This window comes from Mauremys reevesii, linkage group 6, assembly GCF_016161935.1.
Source record: "Mauremys reevesii isolate NIE-2019 linkage group 6, ASM1616193v1, whole genome shotgun sequence".
Taxonomy (NCBI): Eukaryota; Metazoa; Chordata; order Testudines; family Geoemydidae; genus Mauremys; species Mauremys reevesii.
The window spans coordinates 10913382-10937863 of record NC_052628.1 but is presented as its reverse complement, the minus strand read 5'-3'; the positions used below and the strand labels follow the sequence as shown (position 1 = coordinate 10937863).

At 42.8% G+C, this 24482-nt stretch overlaps 1 long non-coding RNA gene across 9 annotated transcripts in view; it reads right to left on the bottom strand.

The window, feature by feature from the left end:
- Nucleotides 1-636: 636 nt before the first annotated feature.
- Nucleotides 637-24482, bottom strand: part of LOC120407498 — a 52352-nt gene continuing 28506 nt past the window's right edge. For 2 of the 9 annotated variants that reach the window (XR_005600044.1, XR_005600056.1), the window contains exons 6-7: nucleotides 18971-19079; nucleotides 8334-9503 (exon numbers count right to left, since the gene is read on the bottom strand). This is a non-coding gene — a long non-coding RNA (uncharacterized LOC120407498). Of the gene's footprint in view, nucleotides 730-8333; nucleotides 9504-11433; nucleotides 12334-12428; nucleotides 12582-18970; nucleotides 19088-24482 lie in introns of those variants that run through there. The other 7 variants (XR_005600048.1, XR_005600045.1, XR_005600049.1 and 4 more) reach the window with 7 other exon arrangements.

Below are 24482 nucleotides of genomic sequence, written 5' to 3'. Positions count from 1 at the left end.
CCAAGGTCATTCATGGTTGGCCTTGTGCTCTACGTCCTTTGACCTCAACTGAATAAGAACCTTCTGTAAAAGTGTACCTTCTTCTGCATGCTGGACATCACACCACCATTGCAATTGTCTTGTTCTCAACTGGTATAAGACTTCTTCTGGGTTCAACCAAGTATCTGCTCATTTGTGACAAAATCAAGCCAATGGATGTTAAGAATACACCATAACTTTTGACACAAAAAACATCTAGTTTTCTTTCCTCAGCTGGTTTTAGTGACTATGTTTGTGCTCCAAATAAAAGAGTGGTCATCGCTACCGCATTGAACATTTGTATCTTAGTTGTCACACAAAAACTTGCTGCCCAGAAGCCTTTGAAGACACATATGATATCGTTGACGCAAGACCAATCTGACGTGTGATTTCTTTGGATATAGAACCTTTTGTTTTCAACTGACTACTCAGATAGATAAAACTATTCACCCATTCAGTGTCAATGCTATCTATATGCAGCACTGGCAGGGCATTTGTTTTCATTTAATAAGAGGCATGCATAGCTTTGATTTTATCACCATTGATTTGAAGTCCCCTAAATTCTGTACCTTTTGCTGCTCTTCCAGCATGAACTGCAGTTGATCAGTAGTGTCTCCAATAAGCCAATGTCATCTGCATATTCAAGATCTTCTGAAGAGGAACATTTACATATCACACCTCCTACTTTGGCCTCCTTCCTCATCAGATAGTCTATTCAAACATTAAATAACATAGGTGAGCATACGCATTCCTGGGGTTCTCCTGATTGTACTGAAGGCCAGTCTTTAATACAACCGTTGGCCCTCACACAGCTACATGTATCATGGTACAGATCCTCCACTAGGCATGTTAAGTCTACAGTTTGGACTGCATATAATGTAGGGATGTACCTCAGTGGTAGAATGCATGTTTTGCATGTATAAGGCCCTGTGATCATTTTGGGGGAGGGATAGTTCAGTGGTTTCAGCATTAGCCTGCTAAACCCCAGGGTGTGAGTTCAATCCTTGAGGGGGCCACTTAGAGATATGGGGCAAAAATCTGTCTGGGGATTGGTCCTGCTTTGAGGAGCAGACTAAATTGACCTCCTGAGGTCCCTTCCAACCCTGATATTCTATGGTTCTATAATATATTTAGCTGTTTACTGAATGTATCCAAATTACTTTGGTTTGAGCTAGCAATTTTCAGCAGAACAGCTTTGCTGATGGTGTTTCTTTTTTCTAGTCAGGTTAAGAATATAGGCCATCTCCTGGTATTTTGGTACTTTCTCCTGCAGAAGGGGACCAAAAATTGGGGAGGGAGGGAAGTTATGCAAACATTTTCTAATCTTAAAAAAGCTCCACTTCTAGTTCTGATAATATTTGATGGCATTTGCCCCAGCTTTTCATTTAATGCATTTCCCTGCTGACCAGTAATTACCCCAGGAAACACCCTACAATGCGCATGACCTTTGCAAAAATCTGCAAAAGACACTTAGAGTGAAGCAGGATATAAAATCGTTTTCAGGCTTCCTCCACGTCCCTGCTGAAGTTATTGAGCATCCACTGTATTTCACCTTTACTGTTCAGGAAAAGAGGTGATAAAAGAATGTAGTCTATTCCTTAGCACTTTATGGTGTCATTTCAATGCAGTTAGATCTTAACTATTTGCATGAAGCACTTTTTAATGGAACACGCTTTTGCCAGACCTGGAATATGCTGCTGGCTGTGCTTTACTCTTCTTTATTTCTTTGAGGGTCCATCCACACTACAACCATAACTGAATCTGGGGACACAGTTCAAATATGGTTTTCATCTATCCCAGTTATGACATGGTTAAAAGTGGTAGTGTTGATATAATCTAACCAAGTCCCCCAAACCAGTATAAACACCAGAGAGCTTGTTAACACCATGGGCAATCCAAGGTTTCAACCTTGTTAGGTCCCATAAGCTCTACAACTTTTAATCACCTTGAAACCAGATTCCCTGTCTCAGGTTAGTTGTAGAGTAGTCAGGATGTTGGGTCCAAAGCCTACAGTGTGTGTCATGTGAATAGTTACTTTTAGTTACTATGATTTCTCATGGGTGTAAAGGTTGCAGGCTCAGGTCCCTAGTGGAAGAGTCTAGACCTCGATTCCCTTTTCCTCCATAAGAGAGCAAGTTGGTTTGTGGGCCTGATCTGTAAAGTCTGATCCAGCTCCAAGCTTTCTGAAAGTTTGAAGGTGTTCAGATTCAGGATTCCAATGAGTCCCTCATAGAGTTAAGGCCAACCTATGACAGTTTGTTTGTATATCTAGAGTTTACCAAAGGTTGTGGTCCCGTTGTGTCACACCCAGTACTCTGGTTAGGGCCCATTTCTAGTTGCATATGTCAGTGCCATTTCATCTGTGACCACAAACAGCCAGACCAGGGTGGTGCTGACCGACCACTTTCCCTGTGGACTTCACTTTCAGCTGTGGGTGCCAGCACTTATGAACATCAGCCCTTAAAAGGCTTCACTAGTATGCTGCTTCTCTTTATCCAGCACTTACACATCCCAGGCAACACAACTGCCCTGAAATAGTTAACGGTGCCGTCTTGCTTGCAAAGTATTATTTTCCTTTTAAGGCTGTTATCTCTATTTTAAGGCTGAACTGAGTTTTAAATTTAACTTCACATTATTGAGATGCAAATCATTTTAGGCTCATAAGTAGTATATGTCTAAACCATATTTTCCAATGTGGAGTGTTTTGGTTTTTTTAAAAGTATTTCCCTTTAAGTAAATTTTTCCATTAAACTCAGTATTTGTTGAAATTTTTTTTCTCCTCCAAAGGCAAGGTCCTTTCAACTCATGCCAATGTTATTATTTCTCAGAACGAGTTTCATCTTGATCTATAAACATTTTATGCCAAGAATAATGCCGTTTTAAAGACAATAAGTGCCTATTTCTGCCTGAGGCTATCGGAAACCCCGTAAAAGAGGCAGTAGGAATTAAAGGCACTTAATCATATTTCCCCATTTTTAACTGTTATTTTTCACACTCCTAAGCAGTTTTTCTAGCCTTGCTGAGTCCTATTGAGGACCATAAATCTTAATTAAAGTTGTAATTTTTTTCCCTCCGCTATGAAAGCTGAGCTGAAAAGAACATTTCTGGTTTTTAAGACTAGCCCTGTGTGCAAACTCTTAAAACAAACAAGACTATTACACTCAAAGGGTTTCAAAACCAGTTATTGCTGCAATCATGTGGAACTAGTTCCATAATTATTGGTATTGGTGTTGGTGGTGAGGGAGGTTTATTAACACCTGAGCTTCACATTTTCTATGCACATCATGGGGAAAATATTATCACTTACACCAAGTGCATATCTGTTTGAAAAATGTAAGTTATGGCCTATGGAAACATACACATGGGCACAGGGATCTGTTTTCAACATACACTCTAGGTTTCCTGGAGTGGGAGCTAATGCAGTGGGAGATATTAAAGGCCAGATCTTAATCGCTGTAAATTGGCAACCCTCCACTGAAGTCAATAGAATTACATTCATTTACTCCAGTTGAGGATTTAGCCCTAAAAAACACAATAGTCCCATTGTTCCAGGAAGCTGCAGAAAGGACTTGACCTTTAGCAGGGACGATCACCTTACTCACCTGTCAGATTAGTATTGGTCGTGGATACTGCATGCCTTTCAGGATAAGGCTCAACTGGTAGTGTCTTCCTCTACTTAGAATAGGAGAGAGGTGGCACCATAATCAGGCCCTGATTTAAAGCTCATTGAAATCAATGGGAAGACTCACAATGAGTTCAATACACCTTGGTGAGGTTATCGTGTAACCTCCTGTTGCACCATCTCTAGGTTTCCCCAGCTGTCAAGTCAACCAATGAGACATATCAGACCTATTTATTAGATACTCTTAGTTATGGCTCTGGGGTCATGGATCAGCACTCATGTCGCACTCCCCATCTGTACCCAGCCCAGGTGGGGGAAGCTAATGATCCAACCAGCAGACCAAATTCAGTGATGAATCCTGGTCATGTGCCACCTGAGGCACATTGCGCATATGCTAAGAAGAAGTTACTGCTCCTTTAATATAATATGACCTTCCCCAAGGCAAACCTGAACCAAAAACCCATTGATTTATTAGCAGTGAAATAATGTTTCCTCACTGGCATCCAATGAGTCAATTCTTGAAGCAGAGTTGCTCTCTGTGAATTGGGCCTTGGTCTTGGACTAAGATTCCTGGAAGAAGGGATTGCCCGACGTCTCTGCTACTAGACTTGTCTACAGGTGTAATAAAACAGGTTACACTTGGAATTGTCCCAGACTCTCCGTCGCTGGGACGTGATCTGCAAGGCCTCAAACATCTGCAGTGCACAGAGACCCAAGTAAGACTTTTTCTCATTTTTAATTTAATTTAATGTTTGAATTGATGAAGTGCCCCTATAAGCACCTTGGCCAATTCTGATAAGTTGTTTTAATAAATTAATATAATACGGAATCTTGGAATGACAATCTCAAAATCAAAAATGGAGCCTGACCCAAATAATCTCACGCCCTTCCCCCAGGTAAATTCTTGTGACAATAAGCCTCTATTCCACTGACTTCTGAGTCTTTTCTTTTATCTACTGCTTGGACAATCAAGTTACTTGTTTCCTTATTGAGGACATAATATTAAGTGGCAGTGACTAAAATACTGTTGATACCATATATCAATTTTACAGCTCTATAATGGATTGATTCAGAACACAAACCGTGAAGACTCTCAAACTTCAGGGAGATTGGGATTGAGATTTGATGCTAGATCTAAAGTTTGTGGCTCAGGCCCACTTTTATAACACCACTAAATTCACGTTAAAATAGGATTTCCAGAGATTTAGTAGGAAATTGTAGCAAATAACTAATTAAGACCTTTCAATTAGTTTGAATTATAGTTTTATGACCCAATTATCATTTAAACAGCAGCCAATAACTTTATCAAATCTAAATCTTTTGATTAAAAAGACAGTTAATGTATGTTAATTAAATAACTGATTAATAAAAATGTATTTATTCAGATTTAGGAGCCTGGGTCCTGATGTGTAAGAATGTAGACACACGCTTTCTCATGCTTCTGTCTTATACGTATAGAAATTAGGACGCATACACAACTCTGATTTGTGAGTGCACCAAAGGCTTGATCCAACTCGCACTGAAGTCAACGGAAAGGCTCACAGTGAGAGATGCTCAAAGCCAGTTATGATTGTATATAGGCCCCAAATTGCACAAGCATCCATTCAGGTTTGCACGTCTACTAGCCTGGGTGTATGCCTGTGCGTGCTCACTTTAAAAAGAAAAAGCCAAGCTTACGTACCAAACCCTAGCATGTATTCTAGCTTAGGGACTTATCTGACCCTCATTACCACAGTATTCAAGCACCACCACCAGTGTCCGAGCCCCTTCCAATTTTTAAAATGGAGTTAGCGTCATAATATCTCTGTGAAGTAGGGCAGTGAGTTAAGTCCTCAGGATTTGGTCCAGGTGAGCTGCAGAATGGGGGTCGTGAGGTTATTACATGGGGGGTCGTGAGCTATCAGCCTCCACCCCAAACCCCGCTTTGCCTCCAGCATTTATAATGGTGTTAAATATATTAAAAAAGTGTTTTTAATTTATAAGGGGTGGGGGGGGTCACACTCAGAGGCTTGCTATGTGAAAGGGGTCACCAGTACAAAAATTTGAAAACCACTGGTCTAGCAACATCTGGCTCATTTCCATTGTAACATACATCTTATTATTAATCATGTTTATTACAGTAGTGCCTCAGGGCCAACCAAGAATAGGGTCCCATTGTGCTAGGCACTGCACAAACACAGAGTAATAGATGGACCTTGCCCAAAGAGTTTACAATCTAAATAAACAAGACAGACACAGCTGTAAAACACACAAGCAGAAGGAACAATACAGTGATAACAAACATCATCTTAATGTCGTGATTTGTATTTTGTTTTGGTGAGGGGGATGCTTAGGCGGGTTGTCAGCTAAACAAAAAAGGAAGGGAAGGGAAGCGGGTTGAAGGGGACAGGGCAGGGAAGACAAGAGTAAGAAGGGCCAATGTAGAGTGAAGCTGAGGTTAAGAGACTGTGAAGGATGGGGAGGGAAAGGGTTGGAGAAAGCAGCCAATCAGCACAGGGCAGCACCAGAACAGATTTACCTTTCAGTAATAATAAAGAATTAGAACAGTTGTTACTTCAGTTTCCCCATAAAACTGGATAATAATAAAATATAATGTGCTGTACTTACATAGAGCCTTAAATGCAAGGAATTCAAAATACAAATTATAATGATTAATGTTGGTATTAGTGTAATACCTACAGGCCCCAACCAAATTAAGGATAAGGTGTCAGTTTTTAACAGTGAGGGTAATTAAACATTGGAAAAATCTACTAAGGGTTGTGGTGGTTTCCGCATCACTGACAATTTTAAAATCAAGATTTGACATTTTTCAGAAAGACCTGCTCTAGCAATTATTTTGGGGATGGTCTATGACCTGCGTTATGCAGGAAATCAGACTAGATTATCACAATGGTCCCTTCTGGCCTTGGAATCTATGAATCTACGGAATTTTGGGGCCTATTATGTAGGCACTGCCCATACTGAGAGATGACAAGCTCTTCAGGCAGCAACAGGAGGGGAAACAGAAGTGAAGTGACTTGCCCAAGATCACAAAGCAGGTTATTGGAAGAGCTGGGAAGAGAACCCAAGTCTCCTGGTCCACTGAGCTAACCACTAAACAATACTGACTCTTGATAAATGAGCTAAGTCTCATAACACCATGCATAAAAATATTATCCTCATTCAATAGGTTGGGAAATCGAAGCACAGAGAAGTGTCTTGCCCAAGGTAAGATAGATCTCCTGAGTCCCATTCCTGCATTTTTCCAATGAAACCATTTTTTACCTAACACTCTTAGAGGGGTTACATACATCACTGAAATACTACAAAGACTATTTAGCTCATGTTCACAAAGTAACTGAAAGTGAAAACTTAAGAATTCACTATGGTTAATTATGAGAGTAGGAAGATTTCTGTAATTTGTAACAATGTATTTAATAGTTTAGACCCATAACACCACATGCTTCTCCATTCTAAGAAAAGGAGAGACTTTGTTATTCTCCTGCCTGTTGTGTCTCTATTTGAGTTCAAGGGACAGTTTTCATTCGACTCCCTCTCTAAGGCATCTGTCAAAGGGAAATGCTTTTTAATAGTCATCCCCAGGCTTTTTGGTTGTCCAGTTGATTTGAAGGGGCTTGAGGTAGGAAGAGAGCAGCATTCAAATCTCTGTAAAGCATCACCCCTTCCACACATCACTGTTTGTGTTTTAGGGGCTGTCGACATACAAACGTGCAGTGGTTTAGTTAAGCCGCTGTGTGGACACGCGCATTTCAGCTCAAACCAAACTTATTTTGGTTTAACTTAAATTGGTAACAAACAGGGTTAATCTAAAGGGAAGTAACTCTTATTTCGGTTTACACCAGCCCGTCCAGTGTCTTTTGGAACAGGTTACATCTCACACCTTTAGATCTGGTCTATACCACACCAGTTTCATTAAAAAGGTGTGATGTGGCCATGTGACAGGTGCTCCCTGCACCCCACTAGGTTCAGCCTCTTGGCTCCACTCCCCAGTAAGTCAGGACGACTTCAAGCTGGTGCAACACCCAGGCTCTTTATTCCCGTGTCCAGTCCCCACCACCAAACTCCAACTATTTACAGACTATTTACAGGTTTTGGCCTAGCACAGGCCTCAGTGGCAACAGGGTGGCAGGCTCCTAGCTCCTTCTGAGCCTGCTCTCCCCTCCTGGTCTCCACACCCCTTGGGCTCATGTCCTCCCAAGCTTTCGGGCCCTTGTTAACGAGGCTGGCAGGTGTGGCCAGTTTCCAAGCGACTCCTAGCTAGTGGCCCAGCCCCAACCCATTTCCCCTGCTTGGGGCTGGAGTGGCAGGAGCTGACTAGGGCTTCCCCTGCAACGCCCTGCCACAGGCATCAATTTAGTTAAACTGGTGCAATTCTGCCTTTAGACCAGCCCTCCTGATTCAGCCCCTATCCTGTGACTGGAGTGTAAATTAAGTGATCTAGTGTTAACCATTGATTTTCCGTGCCACTGCTTTGCTCTGAAGGGGACACATCCTGCTATATCTACTCCCTTGAGGAAGCCTGTTCTACCGCTGCACTGGCTGGGATGTCAAGAAGATTTAAATCCCAATAATAAAACATCTTTCATTGTGAATTCTTCTCAGCATAAGGAGCTTACAAAGCCTAAATCTTGATGGGGCCATCCCCCCTTCTGCTCCCTGCGCGCCCTCATAATTCTTCCAGCCTCACTAGCACAGGAATGCTGTCCATGCCTATGATCAGGCCCGGGTCACAGGTGAATATCTAAGTTTCTAGGTCACTGAGATATGAAACACAGTGAAATATGGCAATAACGATCTTTCAGGGATATCTGAAGCGACTCTGTAAACATGCAAGTGGGCCTTTAAGAGTCTGCTTTCTGTCTTCCTTAGCAGACAAGGCACTACCTTGAGGAGGGGTTAAAAATCCTCCTGAAAAGAGGCCCAGAATTTTTTAGAGGGGAGGGTGAGGGGAAATGGTTCTTTTATTAGTCATTGATAGTCTCTGTGAACAGCTGGGAGGGAAATTTACATAAGTGATCTCTGGTCTATGGTTCAGCTCACAAGCTCTGCAGGCTTGATGCAGGTCTCAAGTGTAAATAGACACTGATTGCTCTTAGAGTCCCTCAGTAAACTTTCAGCACGCCTCCCTTTAAAATAAAGAGTGCTTTGTTCCAGAGAACAATACTTTCTCATCCACACGCTCAAAGCTCCTTCTAATTATCGACTATCTTCACACTCCAAAAAAAAAAAAAAAAGCATTTTTCTTCTATGCTTTCGGCTTCCAATGCATTGAGGATTATTTCATTAAAACAGGAATTGGAGACCAGGGAAATTAAAAAAAAAAAAAGCCAGTGTAAATTTGCCATCGTGGTTCTACTAAAATCACTGTACAGGGGAATGCCTGTAGCATTTGCTGCATGGCCGGATTGGAGGGAAGTCTACACAAATCTCGGGCTCAGAGCAAAGAGGTAAATGACAATAAGACATAAAGAAGCTTCTTTGGGCCTGTGTGACAGGCGGGGTAGAGAGAGGGTGGGGGGAGCTCTCTTGAACAAAGCACTCTTTATTCTGTGGAGGATGGCAAGCATTGTATGAGCATATTAATTACCACAGACAAGCTAGCCTCTTCCAGTACAATCTGAACCCCTAATATCAATAACACAAAACACTCCAAGATGGATGATGAGTTCCTACTCCTTGTCACAGAAACGGAGTTAGGCAGTTTGTGTGCCCATCATGCCGAAAGCCCAGTGGAAACAAAGAAGTATTTTCCTCAGTTCATTTATGGAATGGAGCCAATCTAAATGGACTTTACTGAGGGAGACAGCCACACTGGAGAGGATTCAGTTCAGGGCCCTCAAAAACCTGTTGCATTTCGAACTTCCTGAAAGAATTAAAATAAAAGCCCTGCTTTGTTACAGTGCAGTAAACAGTCTGGTACACGGCCGTGTGGCCTTAAGTCTAACGTTCATTCAGCAGAGTATGGCAGCGCCGCTCGCATTCCTCCCTCCCTCTTTACCCTCCCACCCCTCCATGCTTGACCCCTCCTTCCCCTGGCATGCTTAAAATCCAGAAACGTGGTTGCTAATTACTGTGGTTATGATTTGCAACCTGTCTGGTGGTGCCAGGAAGTAAAACGCAGCCTTTTCAAGCGTAGGGGAATCAATCTGCCTGCCGTCAAAACAGAGAGATGTGTTTCAAACTAATTTGGAGCGGGGTGGGGTTCTATATATTAGAAGTTCAGTGATGACAAGCCCCATCGAATAGAGATGGTTGCCTGTCAAAACGTACAGAGAAGTCAGGAACTTACTCCATAAGAAAGGAAACGGCTATTTTCCCCCCTCCCTTTCTTTTTAAAGCTCAGCCTATACGATTGCATATAAAGTTGGATCCCTGGAGAATTTTAAAGCCTGTTTTCAATCAGACTGAAAATATATATATATTTTAAGTTTTTTTCCCCCCACCTCTGCTACTCAAGAAAAAAGTTATTTTTTAATGGTTGTCACGAGACACGCTGCAGACTTCAGATTTTTGGTGAAGTTTTGTATGCGCGGCAGTTTCGGAAGTGTGAGGATTGCACTCCACAAAACTAGAGGACCCTGTATCCCTTGCATTTGTAGCATCTCTTGATCAAAATGTAATAATAATAAAGTGGCAGCAAAACCTAGCAGCCTAGTATAAACAGTGGGCAGGAGCACTAGGAAGTAGAAAAAAATTAAACAGATTCTGCATGAATTAAGCAGTTCAGAAAACATAGGAATGGACCTGGCCCTTCATTCCTGCCTGGTCTACACTTAAAATGTAGATCACCATAGCTCTGTCACACAGGAGTGAGAAAAATCCAAGAACTTGTGCAGTGGGCTTCTAAATACCTGTGTGGTCTGCACTGCACATTGCAGCCATGTGTACAGTATGGATATATCCACTGGCCCAAAGCCCTGAATGGTAGAGAAGTGAGCTCATGGCAGCTGCTTCTTTCTGTAGTAGTAGTTCGGGCCTAGCTGTTAGGCTGTCCAACCTACCTCCAGGTCTTTGTGTGTCCTGTGTGTAACTCCAGATTTGCATATAGGAGTAGGATTTTTTTCTATGGCACTAACACTAAAGAGACTACCCATGATGTGCAGTTACACTATCTAGGGCAATATATATCAGGACCATCAACCCACATTCATCAAGGCATAAACTGTGCACCGGGGTGGAATCAAAAAATTGTTCCCTCTGTTACATTTTTAAGCAAATAGCCAGATGCAATATAAGGACTTTTGATCATCCTCTGAAGAATCTACTGCAGAAGAGAAGACCTCAGATTAGATGGGCCATTGGTCTGTCTGGTGTAATTATCCCTGTGATTTTAAGATATCCATTGAGCAGAGGATAACGAGCTAAACAAGACAATTAGTAGGTGTTCTAGTAGCTATTGAAATAGTGGTAGATATCCTTTGTGTTAGATAAACTGTGCTATGAGACTGGGCTAAGGCAGTGGTTCTCAAACTAGGGCCGCTGATTGTTCAGGGAAAGCCCCTGGTGGGCTGGGCTGTTTACCTGCTGCGTCCGCAGGTTCGGCCGATTGCAGCTCCCAGTGGCCGCGGTTCACTGCTCCAGGCCAATTGGGGGTTCAGGAAGCGGCGCAGGTCAAGAGATGTGCTGGCCACCGCTTCCCACAGCCCCCATTGGCCTGGAGCAGCGAACTGCAGCCAGTGGGAGCCGTGATTGGCCGAACCTGTGGAAGCGGCAGGAAAACAAACCGGCCCGGCCCACCAGGGGCTTTCCCTGAACAAGTGGCAGCACTAGTTTGAGGACCACTGGTCTAGGGCACTTACTGCTGAATGATGTCCACTCTTGTTTCTATATGCTCAGTTATTTTGAGATGAAAGTTGTGAAGGCCCCTTATCCTCAGAGATATTTAGCACCTAACTCCCATTGAAACAAATGGGAGTTAGGCACCTACATATCTTTGAAGATCTGGGATTAAGTTCTGGAACATATATCCATTTAGATGGACGGATACAACAAGATGGGACACTGGCATGACTTTTTAATTAAGAAAAAAAATGTGTTCCTTAGCAAGCTGTCTTCTCAAATGAGAAGAAAATGCAAGAGAGATATATTACTAGCTGTTTACCATAATTATTAAATCCCATGGGAAAAACTATGTGAGATCAGATGCAATCCTTTCTATCAAATGTACATCATCCAGGAGCTCAACTGTCAAGTACATGTGCTTAAAGGTAGTTGTCCCAATTTGTATTTAGGCACCTGAGTTCCTGAAAAATTACTGGGACACCTAAGTGGCTTAGGTGCTTTTTAAAATTTTCCCTGTAATCCCCTAACTTTATGAATCAAAGTTTGAAAATGGGCCCAGCAGTCACACTATTGAAAATATTTGGTAGCCCTGGCTAACGAGGAGGGGACTTAATCGGATGTGTTATCAGGGAACATTTCATGCATAGATTTTAATTTTTGTATAGCAGCCAATAAAGTTCTGATCCAATTTGCACTGAAGTCAATGGAAAGTCTTCAGTGGGAGATGGATGGGGCCATTATATGGTTGAGGTGGGAAACTATTCTCTGTAGTTCCCACAGTAGTCATCATTTTCCAGTTCCTTTTCCTAATGCCTCACAGTTGCTGCCACTGATGGGTGAATGCAGGCGCACTTCTGTCCAACAAAGAAGAAATTCTTAGGAAGCAAATGGAGTTTTTCCTCATTCTTGCTCTAAAGAAATGGAAAATGTTCTTAAGAATATGTGAGATGTTATATCGGAGCAGACCAGTGGCCCATCTCAGTATCCCGTTTCTGAGAGTGACCAGTACCAGATACTTCAGAGGAAGGTGTTAGAACCCCACAGTAAGTAGTAATAGGATAAGCAGCCCAAAGAAAAAGTTTTCCTCCTTAATAGGGCTGGGCAGCAAATAAGAATTCCATATTGTGAAAAATGTCTCCACATTTGGTTTTGTTCCACACTGGAAGGCAAATAAGAAATTTTGAACATTGTCATGAAAACATGATAAAATCCAGCCCAGAATAGCCGATAGCACTGCGTTTAGAGCACTCATCTGCAGGAGACCTGGTTTCAAATCCTTGCTCTGAATCAATTATATTTTCATGAAAAATTTCGTCTCCTTTTTCTCCTACACACTTTCTCTTTGATGAAAAAGATTTTGTCAAAAATTCCCATCCACTTCTACTCCTTAGTCCCAAATATTTAGAGGTTACCTTAAAATCCAAAACACAAGGGCTCATGTCCCTTTTAACCCCCCTGTATTTTTATATAGTATAATCTAGTATTCTTCCTGAGCAGATTGGTACAACTGTAGACTGAAGAATTTAAGGAAAATATGCAGGTGAAGAGAAGTGATTTAATAAAGCTAAATGCTCTTTCAGACGCAAGATTCTGACTTAAACCCAGTCACAACCAGAACACAATAGAAGACCAAAAGACCTCTCAGATGCTCACAGATTGAAGTTACTACTAGTCTGAGCTGAATCTAAACCACTGATCTATAGGTGAAAGACTCTATGGCCTTTATATATTATAAAAGCTAATTTGCTCAGCAGTTGCTTTCTTCCAAGCTAATTCAGCTCTATTTATGATCACAGGATTATATAAAAAAAAATGTTTAAAGGAAGATGTTTCAGCAAATTAGCAATTTCTTAAGAACTTGGGTATCTCATATACAAACAGGTAGGCAGCTGTCAGTGTGGAATTCCACTGAGCAGCTTAATTAGCCTTTTATGTGGTTTAATGTTATGATAAATTACTTACCGGAAGTTATTAATTAAGATATTAAAGCCTCATTATTCGTTAGTAATGGGGCATATGGGATGAGAGGAAGGAACAGGACTTGATTATTAACAAATTTCAGGGAACCGTGAGTAAATTGGATAACTAGAGGAAATATGCATCTGGCTTGTTCTATTTGTGACATAAATAATTTGATAGTATGTGTTTGTTACAGCAGCCCAGTCAGTATGTATGTGTATAGATATGCTGAAGAACAATTATTATTAGTTGGTGGTTAAAATTAAACCTTTCCTACAGCCAACTTCAGCAGTTGATAGCAGGGCTTTCTTATAGGGAGCCCTTGGCTCTGTGAAACACATCAGTCAGTGTCTATGTTTAGCCACTTTTAGAGCATGGTATAAGACATGACTATTTACCTGGGTATTTGCCTGAAGCAGGGCTTGTAGATGCACATCACACGCCACAGAACTTCACCCACCCACTCCAGTAATAAGCCCATAACCTCTGGCTGAGTTACTGAAGTCCTCAAATCATAATTTAAAGACTTCAAGTTACAGAGAATCCACCATTTACTCTAGGTTAAACCAGCAAGTGACCCAGGCCCCATGCTGCAGAGGAAGGCAAACTCCGCCCCCGCCCACCGAGTCTCTGCCAATCTGACTGGGGGGAGGAACTCCTTCCCAACCCAAATACGGTGATCAGTTGCACCCTGAGCATGTCGGCAAGTCCCACCAGCCAGACACCCGGGAAAGAATTCTCTGTACCAACTCAGAGCCCTTCCCATCTGGTGCCCCATCTCCAGCCATCAGGGATCTTTGCTACCAGCAGTTGAAGACGGGCCATATGCCACTGTAAGCAGTCCATGGGTGGTGGGTATCGAAGGCAGGGGGAGGCTGTGCCTCCCCAAACAGCCTTACGTGGCCCCACCTACGCTCTGCCCCCAGGCCTATTCCTGCTTCTTGGGATATGCTGCAGGCAGCTCTTCCCCGCTAGGCCGAGGCTGGGGGGCTAAAAGGAGCCAGCCTGCGCTGCCCACCTTCACGGCACTCCAGGGCTGGGGGGAGGGGCCTGCACTACCCGCTCGCCCGCCTGGCACTCCGGGCCTGGGGGGAGCCATGCCACCCACTCACCCGCCCGCTCACCCACCAGGTACTCTGGGGGGGGCACACTGCTCGCTCACCCACCCAGTGCTCTGGAGTTCATAGAATCATAGAATTCAAGATCAGAAGGGACCATTATGATCATCTAGTCTGACCTCCCGCAAGATGCAGGCCACCCTCCAGGGCCACTGCCAATCTACCCTGGAGGAAAATTCCTTCCCGACCCCCAATATGGCGATCAGCTGAACCCCGAGCATGTGGGCAAGACTCTCCAGCCAGACCCTCTGGAACCAGTGTACCAGTTGGGGGAGCTGCACCTCCCACTCACCCGCCTGGTGCTCTGTGGGAGGTGGGGTAGGGGGCCCTGGCTGCCCCACTGGAATGGGGACTCTGGGCGCCAGTGGGAGGGGCGGGACCTCGGGTAGAAAGGGTGGTCTGGGCTGGGAGGTCTTGTCTCCTCGAGCCTGGGGTTCACCCACCACCCATTAGGCAGTCCCATCATACCATCCCCTCAATAAATTTATCAAAAACTTAGTCTGGACGCCAATCAGGTTTCTTGCCCTGACTACTCCCCTTGGAAGGCTGTTCCAGAATTTCACTCCTCTGATGGTTAGAAACCCTCATTAATTTCAAGCCTAAACTTGCTGATGGTGTCAACATTAGTCCTTTACTTAAATAACTCCTCTCCCTCCCTACTATTTATCCCTGATGTATTTAGACAGAACAATCATATCTCCTGTCACCTTCATTCAGTTAGGCTAAACAAGCCAAGCTCCGTAAATCTCCTCTCATAAGATAGGTTTTCTATTCCTCTGATTGTCCTGGTAGCCCTTCTCTGCACCTGTTCTAGTTTGAATTTATCTTTCTTAAACATGAGAGACCAGAACTGCACACAGTATTCCAGATGTAGTCTGACCAGTGCCTTGTATAATGGCAATAACACTTCCCTATCTCTACTGGAAATACCTTGCCTGATGCATCCTAGGATTTCATTAGCCTTTTTGATGTTTGCATCACATTGGCAGCTCATGACGATCCTGTGATAAACCAATACACTCCCCCTCTATTTCTTCCAACTGATATGTCTCCACCTTATATAAAAATATTTTTTATTCCCTAACTGCATGATCTTGAACTTTGCTCTATTAAATTTCACCCCATACCTATTATTCCTGTTTTCAGAGTCCTCCAGATCTTTCTGTATAATTCCAGTTCTCCTCCATATTGGCAATACCTCCCAACTCTGTGTCATCTGTTTTATTAGCACACTTCCACTTCTTGTGCTAAGGTCATGAATGAAAATGTTTAATAAGATTGGTCCCAGGACTGATCCTGGAGGAACTCCACTAGTAAGTTCCCTCCAGCCTGACAGGTCACATTTCAATATGACCCATTTCAGTTTCCCCTTCAAGCAGTTCCTTCTCCACCTTTCAATTCTCATATTAATCCCCACCTTCTCCAATTTAACTAATAATTTCCCATGTGGAATTGTATCAGATACCTTACTGAAATCCAGATATATTAGATCTACTGCATTTCCTTTATCTAAAAAAAAATAAGTTATCTTCTCAAAGAAGATCAGATTGGTCTGGCATGATCCACCTTTTGTAAAACCATGTTGTATTTCATCCTAATTTTACTGTTTACCTCTATGTCCTTAACTGCTTTCTCTTTCAAAATTTGTTCCAAGACCCTGCATACAATTGAGGTCAAACTAATTGGCCTGTAGTTTCCTGGATCGCTTTTGTTTCCCCTTTCTTAAAAATAGATACTGTGTTAGCAATTCTCCAGTCATAGGGTACAGTCCCTGAGTTTACAGATTCATTACAAATCCTTGCTATTGGGTTTGCAATTTCAGGTACCAGTTCCTTTAATATTTTTGGATGGAGATTATCCAAGCCTGCCAATCTGGTCCCATTAAGCTGTTTGAGTTTGACTTCTGCCTCAGATGTGGTAATTTCCACTTCCATATCCTCATTTCCATTAGCCACCCTGCCACTACCCCTAAGCTCTGCATTACCCTTGTTGAAAACTGAGGTAAAGTATTTGTTTAGGCATTGGGTCATGCCTACATTATCTTTACTCTCCACCCCATCCTCAGTGTTTAACAGTCTCATTCCTCTTTCCTGGTTTTCTTTTTATTTATGTAGCTATTGGTTTTAGTTTCCTTTGCAACACCCAATTCTGCTTGGCTTTTGGCCATTCACACTTTTTCCTGCCCTCTCTGACCCCCAAAAGATAACTTTCCTTGATGATCCTTCCCATCTTCCATTCTCTGCAGGCTTTCTGCCCTCTGTTAATAACCTGTTTGAGATGCTTGTCCATCCAGCTTGGCCTGCCACCCTTCCCTATGAATTTTCCCCCTTGCTTGGGAGGAAGGCTTCAGATAGCTTCTGCGACTTTGTCTTATAGCGATTCCCAGCCTCCTCCACATTCCGAACTTTGAGTTCTTCAGTCCAGTCCACTTCCCTAACTAATTCCTTTATTTATTTATTTATTTTTTTAAAGCTCACCCTTTTGAAATCAAGGACCTTAGTTGCAGACCTATTTTTGTTTATCCTTCCATATAGTTTAAACTGAACTAGCTCATGATCACTCGAACCAAGGCTGTCCTCTACAACTAGTCCTATGAGGCCCTCCCTACTTACCAATACTGAATCTAAAATGGCATCACCTGTTGCTTGTTCAGTGACTATTTAGTGAAGAAATCTGTCAGCTATCACGTCCAGAAATATCTGGGCCCTACTAATATTAGTAGCACTTGTCCTCCAATCTATATCCGGGAAGTTAAAATCTCCCATAATCACACAATTTCTATCCATATCCAAATTGGATTCTGGGGGTCTGTAGCAGACCACAAGCACTATCTCAGTGATGCCTCTGTTAGCTTTTTTCCCTGCAGTAATTTTGACCTAAACAGATTCTGTTTTATCCATTCCATCACTTCTAATTTCTTTACAGTCTACCCCATCATTAATATACAATGCTACTCCACCTTCACCTTTATTTCTATCTTTTTTTTTTCTGAACAGCACATACCCTTCAATACCATACTCTAGTCATGACTACTATTCCACTGTATTTCTCTTATCCCTGTAATATCTGCTTTCACTTCCCACACCAAGAATTCTAGTTTCTCCATTTTGTGGTCTGGTCTTCTTGAGTTGGTGTACAGACATCATAGCTGTTTCTGCTTAGCTTCTCCCAGGTTCCTCGCCCAATTGAGTACAGTCATTCTACTACCAGTATCACCTACCTGGCTGTTAGTGCCCATACCAATGACACTATCTTTCCTCTTGATGTCCATTCTCTGACCCTCTGTTTTTACATTCTCCATTGCTGAATCCTCTCTTACTTAATTTTTCCTCCCACTCAATGGCAGAATAAGGCATGGAGAGTACATGAGCATCTCCCAACCATTTTCCCCTCAATTCCTAGTTTCAAGCTCTTTTAATCAGTTTTACCAGCCTATGTCCCAGAAGTCTATTTCCCTCCCAATTCAGGTGGAGTCCATCCCATGAGAATAGTCCTCTGTCCATGAATGTCTCCCAGTAGTCAAACATCCCAAAACTGTTCTTATAGTACCACTGCCTGAGCCATCTGTTGATCATCATAGTCTTGTTTCACCTTCACTCTCCTTCTCTAGGGACAGGGAGAATCCCAATGAAGATCACCCAAGCCTTGATTTCTTTAAGCATCTTCCCCAGCGTGGTGTAGTCTCCCTTGATACATTCCAGCAAGAATCCAACAGTATCATTTGTTCTCACGTGAAGGACAATCAGTGGATTCATTCCTGCTCCCGTTAGGATCCTTGTCAATCTAAGGTCCACATCCCATATCTTCATTTTTGGCAGATAGCCACCCAACCCTTTTGTTCTTCAGATCAGTTCTGGAGACAGGCCTGTCTGTTCTTCTTAGCAGAGAGTTCCCAGTCATGTAGACTTGCCACTTCCTGGTGTTGGTGCAATTCTCCGGCCTTCCTCCTTCTGTTCTTTCTGGCTGCAAGTCCTCTTGTCTTTTGTTCTCACTTGCAATCTTCTGTGAGTCATCATCTATCCTCCTGGAGCTCTGAACTCTGGCTATGTCCATTGACTCTTCCCCTCTTCTTGTAGGACTAGCTAATCCTCTCTTCTTCCTTGCCAACCCCCACCATCTGTTACTGCCTGCTTCACCCCTTCTTTATTTTCCTACTTAGCAAACCTGTTCCTGAACTCTATTTCACCTTTACTAGCTGATCTTTTCCTCTGCCAGGTTCTCATAGTCATATGATTCCATTGGCCATTTCCCTCACCCAGCAGTCTACATGCACAGTTCTCCAGTCTAGCTTGCATCTGCAATTTTTGAGTTTTCTCTTCAGCCTCCTCTAGCTTTCCCTCCATCAACTGCATAAATCCCCTTCAAAACTCACCCATAATTTCTACCTGCAACTCCAAACCTCCGATTTTCACTTCCATCAGCTCTATTGGGTGGCACTTCATACAAACAAAAGCATTTTTCAGGAACTTACTTCAGGATAACGTACATGCCACAGCATCCATTTCCAGTCATCCTCATTGGCTCTTCCATTCCTTGGGTTGCCACCACTCTTGCCTCTGTAGCTGTCACAACCTTCGCTTCTAAGCTGCTGTTAAGGAAAAAACAAAAACAAACACCACACACTCTCTCTCCCAAGCTCCCCTTACAAACTCCCACTTACTCTTCGCTGTTTTTAGTGCTGTTTGATGGCTCCTGTGTTGCTGGTTGGCTGCTTGGGATGGAATTCTGCAAATCTCCCACTCTTAGACTGGCCCTTGGCCTGGGCTGTATATCAGCCCCCCTTACCCAGCAGGTCCAACAGAGTTCAAACACCTGCAGTGTAGACATGCCCTGTTACCAGGCTAACAAAGAGATTCTTAGGTCATTTGGAAGGGGGGTAGTGCTTTTGGAGCTGAAGGTCCTGGGTTCTATTTTCATTGACATCCAGAGTAGGGATCATCACACTCGCAGTGAATATACTGATATTCATTTTCTGGGGTGACAGGTATGTGCACATGCACAAACATTCAGCTACAGTGTAAAATAACCTATCAGACCTGAGATGTCCTCAGGAGAAAAATACATTCTGACCAGAAGGAAAAATCCCTCTCCTTCTCTTCCTCAGGAAGACATTCGAGGGCTGGACTTTATGAGATGTTACTAGATTGTGTGCGATCAAGTTATTTAGTTCCTCTCAAAAATTGGAGCATACAAAACTTTTAAATTTTAAACCTGTATTGAAATAAAGTCTATAAACAAGGTACAGTTCTAACCAGCTGGCCAGCCAGCCATAAAAACTAATTAAAGAGCAAATCTAAATCACTACCAAGTGCACTGAATTTTAAGTAACATGTGTATATGCATTCCTAACCTTCAGCTAAGCCATTCACAAGTACAGGAGTTGCAAGTTTAAAATGTGTGGTTAAAAATTGACATCTCCTACTCAGCGAGAATTCAGATCAACAAAGAGATCAAATAGCTCCCAGAAAGGCTTCCCTTTAAAAACTTCTGATAAGGTAGTAGAATATTGCAGACAGATGAGCTGCAACATGCCTTTCTGATACATTTATGCTCCTTTTGAGACTTCATATCTTTTCATCAACAAGTTGGCCAGATCCTTGACTCTCAAATGTCTTTATCCAAACCCACCAAAATCAGCGGCAGTCTCTCCACTAATTTCAGTGGATTTTGGATCAGCCATAAGTATCCTTCCTCATTTATAGCTGCACTATCTAGTCCCACTTATAGGTGATTTGCTAATGTGACTAACTCAACCTCTATATTTTATGATACAATAATTAAGCAAATCTCCCCTGGCACCTACAGCTTGTGGGAGGACATAAAAAGCCATAATGATGTCAGTTCAGCTACCTGATGCAGTTGTTTTGCTTGCAGCATCTTTGTTCAAGCTGCCAGTGCTGGATTTTTTTTCCACACATCATTTTGTTTTAACTCACAGAGTGCGTTGCAATGCATGTGTCATTAAACAGGTACTCGTATACCCTAGTAATAGACACTATGCTGTTGCCATGTATGGATGGTGTGGCATGCATGGGGTTAATGTGGAATATTTTGATAGGACAGTAATTACCACAAAGCCTTCCCCGAGCTTTGAAGACACGAAACTGATATTTTATTGCTCTGTCAGTGCTGGGTCTCTCCTGGTTGTAATCCACAGCAATGTCCCTGGATGCAATTGTACTTGGATAACTAAACCACATTGATCTGTTTCACTTAGTGGGGACTCTCCTTGTTTCACTGTAAAGATTAGAGAGTGATTCAGCATTCATGAGAAAATGTAGCAAGAAAAGGTTACGGAACAGTGCTAGGAGTGGAGCCATATTGGGAGCAATTGAGGAAGGAAATGGTCTGGATTTATTGTCTACATTAAAGATATTGCGGGTCCCATGGATACCAAGAGTGTCATGGAGACACAGCTAATAGGGTTTTTATTGGATTATTGTCAGGCTGCTGCACCTGCTTCTAAAGGGGGGACAGGGCAGTTAGTCTTCTGGCTTCCCTTGAGCAGGAAAGTATAGAACAGCCATAGGAGTTGGAAACAACTGATTTTTTTTTTAAAGGAAACTTTCACAACTGCATCTCTCTCACATACAACCAGCTATACTCTCTCTCTCAAGAAGCCTACTGCTTAAACAAGGGAATTGGACACCAGGAGTCCAAATCTCATATCCTCAATCTAACCCATAGCAGGATAGATGTTATACCTCTTTGTGTGAATAGGAGCTACGTGAATGTTCTGGGGAGAATTCGGCAGGGTGGTTTTCAGCCTTGACTTTTTGAGTGACCTTGAGAACTCACCGATCCCGTGTGTCTCAGAAGGGGCTTTGCAAGTACCATGTGTTATTTACACCAGTGAAGAGCTGGCACGTGGTTTGCATGGGGTACCTGCTTGAAGCTGAAGAGCGGGCATTTGTGCTAGTTGTTGGTCTTTAACTTACTCAAGCCAATTCAGGAGCACTTTATCCAACCTGACAGCAGAGCTGAACAAAGTCAGTCTGGTCCCTAGTTCATTATCATTATCTCCTAATTTCTAATGATGTTGGACATTAGAGGAATTCAGATGTCATCTAAAATTCACGTCTCACACTTAATGCGTCTGGTGTTGATTTAAAGGAGTCTTATTAGTTATTAGCAGATTCCAGTGAATAATTTATAAGACGTCTGATGAACTGAATCTTTTCACTGTTCATGAGTTACATGGAAACAGATGGAAATTATCCTCCAAGGGCCTGATGCAAAGCCAATTGAAGTTAGTGGAAAGTCTTCAGTCGGCTTTGGATCCAAGCCCCTAAATACTTTCAGGAAATAATTCTAGTTTTGTAGCTCATTCACAAGCCTGAGGGGATTCAATATCTGAGCTGTTCTGCTTGGATATTTTATGTCTTGACAGGTACCAGGACCTGATCCTTCGGAGGAAAAGAAAGAAACCCTCTACATGGAAGGATGGTCTGTAGTTAGAGACCGGGGACTCAGGAGAACTAGGTTCACTGCCTGCTTTCCCACACGTTTCCCCTGTGAACGTGGGCAAGTCTTCAGCATATCTGAGAGTCAGTTCTTCATGAGTAAAATGGAGGTCAGAGTACTTCCCTACTTCACTGGGGTGCTGTGAGATACATTCAGTGGTTGTGAGGTACTAAGATGACGAGGGCCATATTAGTCAGATAGATTAATAGTCAATAAGTATGAAGTGACCTGCCTATAAGATAAGTTGCTTCTAAACCTGGTCTTAAATCCCTAACTCTTTTTCTGATGTTTATCTTGAATTATTGGCAGAATATCCAGGAAACAACATGGCAAAAACTGAGCTTGTCATCTCTTCCTCCCAAACTCTCAGATGTGTGTATTACTAGAGAGCCTGATCCAAAGTTCACTGTAGGCAATGGCAGTCTCTTTTTTATCCAGTGGGATCAGGTCCAAAGAGAGAAACCATCTACTCCTTATTGATGATTTTCCTTCCTCTCCTCTTCTTCTGTCTGTTTGTCGGTGTTTTTTCATTATGTCAAGTCATTAGACTCTAAGCTCTGTAGGGCAGGGTCTGTGGATTTCTGTCTGTGAAACACCTAACACACCTTTTAGGCACTAAAAAAAGAAAGGATAAAAAAGCAACACCTACTTTATAACTTTGTTTACCTTAATCTATGTGGAAACCACCAGTCTGGCGTAAAAATATATTTCAGAAGTAGCCTTTGCACTTGAAGAACTTTGAGAATTCAGCTCCAGATGGTAACTGCCATTTCCAAGACACTGAGTTATTACCCTAATGGGCAAACTTTTAACAGAGATGGAAAACTGCCTCCATTGAAATATTTTCAGGCAATGTGAGCCCACATATTTTCCAATTACAAACATATTATACCATTTTAATTTCTAAACCTTCTACTGATATTTATATACTATGGGAATATTATATAGTTAATGATAGTGTAAGAGGATGGTCTTGTGGCCAAGGCATTGGCTTAGTACTCAGGAGAGCTGACCTCTATTCCAAGGTTTGCTACAAACTAAACAACATTTTGGGAAAGTCTCTTAAATTTCTTTACATCTTAGCTCCCCCATCTGTAAAATGGAGAGAAGAATATTTCTTCCCTCACTCTGTTCTGTCTATTTAGATTGTGAGTTGATCAGGGTAGGGGCTGTCTCTTACTATCTGTATTTGATTCTCTGGGTGTTCTTGCTAATACAGTACTAATAAAAAAGAAAAAGGAATAATTAAGGAACATGGAGACTGTACCACAATAGCACAAAGACTGGAGGTGGTGAACATGGAAAGGACTACCACTTTTTTTTAAAAGACACAATGTTGTACAAAAGCGTGTGAGAATTTTGTGCTTTTGGAGTGGGCTAATAGGACAACCCTAAAGAGTGAAGTTTTCCATTTATTGACAGAGCTGGTACAGTGCAGTATGAGCTTTCCTACAGCACCCTGCCAAGGTGCCTCACCTATGATTGGTGGAGCTATTTCTAAACCTGAGCACATCATCTCAGCCACAGCAGCTGTCAGTTCCATAGCACCCCAGACTGCTATGATCACGACAAAAACTGGCCAAGAAATATGAAGCTTTTTTCTTGCCAAAAATCTCCCTGCCTCTGTTCTTATCTTTTAATCAGTTACTGATCCATGAGAGGACGTTCCCCCTTATCCCAGGACTGCTTGCTTTGCTTAAGAGCTTTGGTGAGGGACCTCATCAAAGGCTTCTGAAAGTCTGAGTACACTATATCCACCGGATCACCCTTGCCCACATGGTTGATACCCTCCTCCACCAGAATTCAAATAGATTGGTGAGGTAAGGAGCAGGGAGATTCCTAGGGCAAGCTGCCAGAGTCCCTGGGGAAGGGGGACAGTGAGGAAAAACTTGCTAAGACAAGAAGCAACAGAGGAAGAGCTCTGCACAAGCACGTTAGGCTGCCATGGAGGAGGCCCTGAGGTAGGGCCAGTAAAAGCACTTCAGTGGAGCTTGAGAGGGACAAAAGAGTTATTAGTTCAGCAGCTAAAGAAGAAGCTGGAAGGACCTAGGGAGATTTCAGAGGCTTGAGAACCAAAGGGAGGCTGTGGAGAAGCAGCACAAGGGGCATAGAAGTAGGAAGTGAGCCAGGGAAACAGCAGCACACTTGATGAAGCAGATCTAGGTAATCAATACAGGGGTCCTGGGCTCAAACCCAGAGTGGAGCATAGGCCTGGGTTCCCTTACGAGCCCCTGAGAAAAGGGACAAGCAAGTCCAGAATAAGGACTGTTGAGCCCAATGTGGGGCTGAAGACAGACCCCCCCCAAAAAGGGCCACAGAATAGCTAAGGGGTGGGGGATGAAGGCTCACACTGTGACTTTTTGTGAACTCTCAGTGGGGCTGTCTCGTTACCCTGGCAGGGATTTGGACTTTTTGACTTGTCTGGAGGGCTAAGCCACAGAAGACTTCACGAAAGGCCCTCAGGAGCTGCAAGTTATGGCAATGTTATGGCCTGACATGAGGGGGCGCTCTGAGGGCAA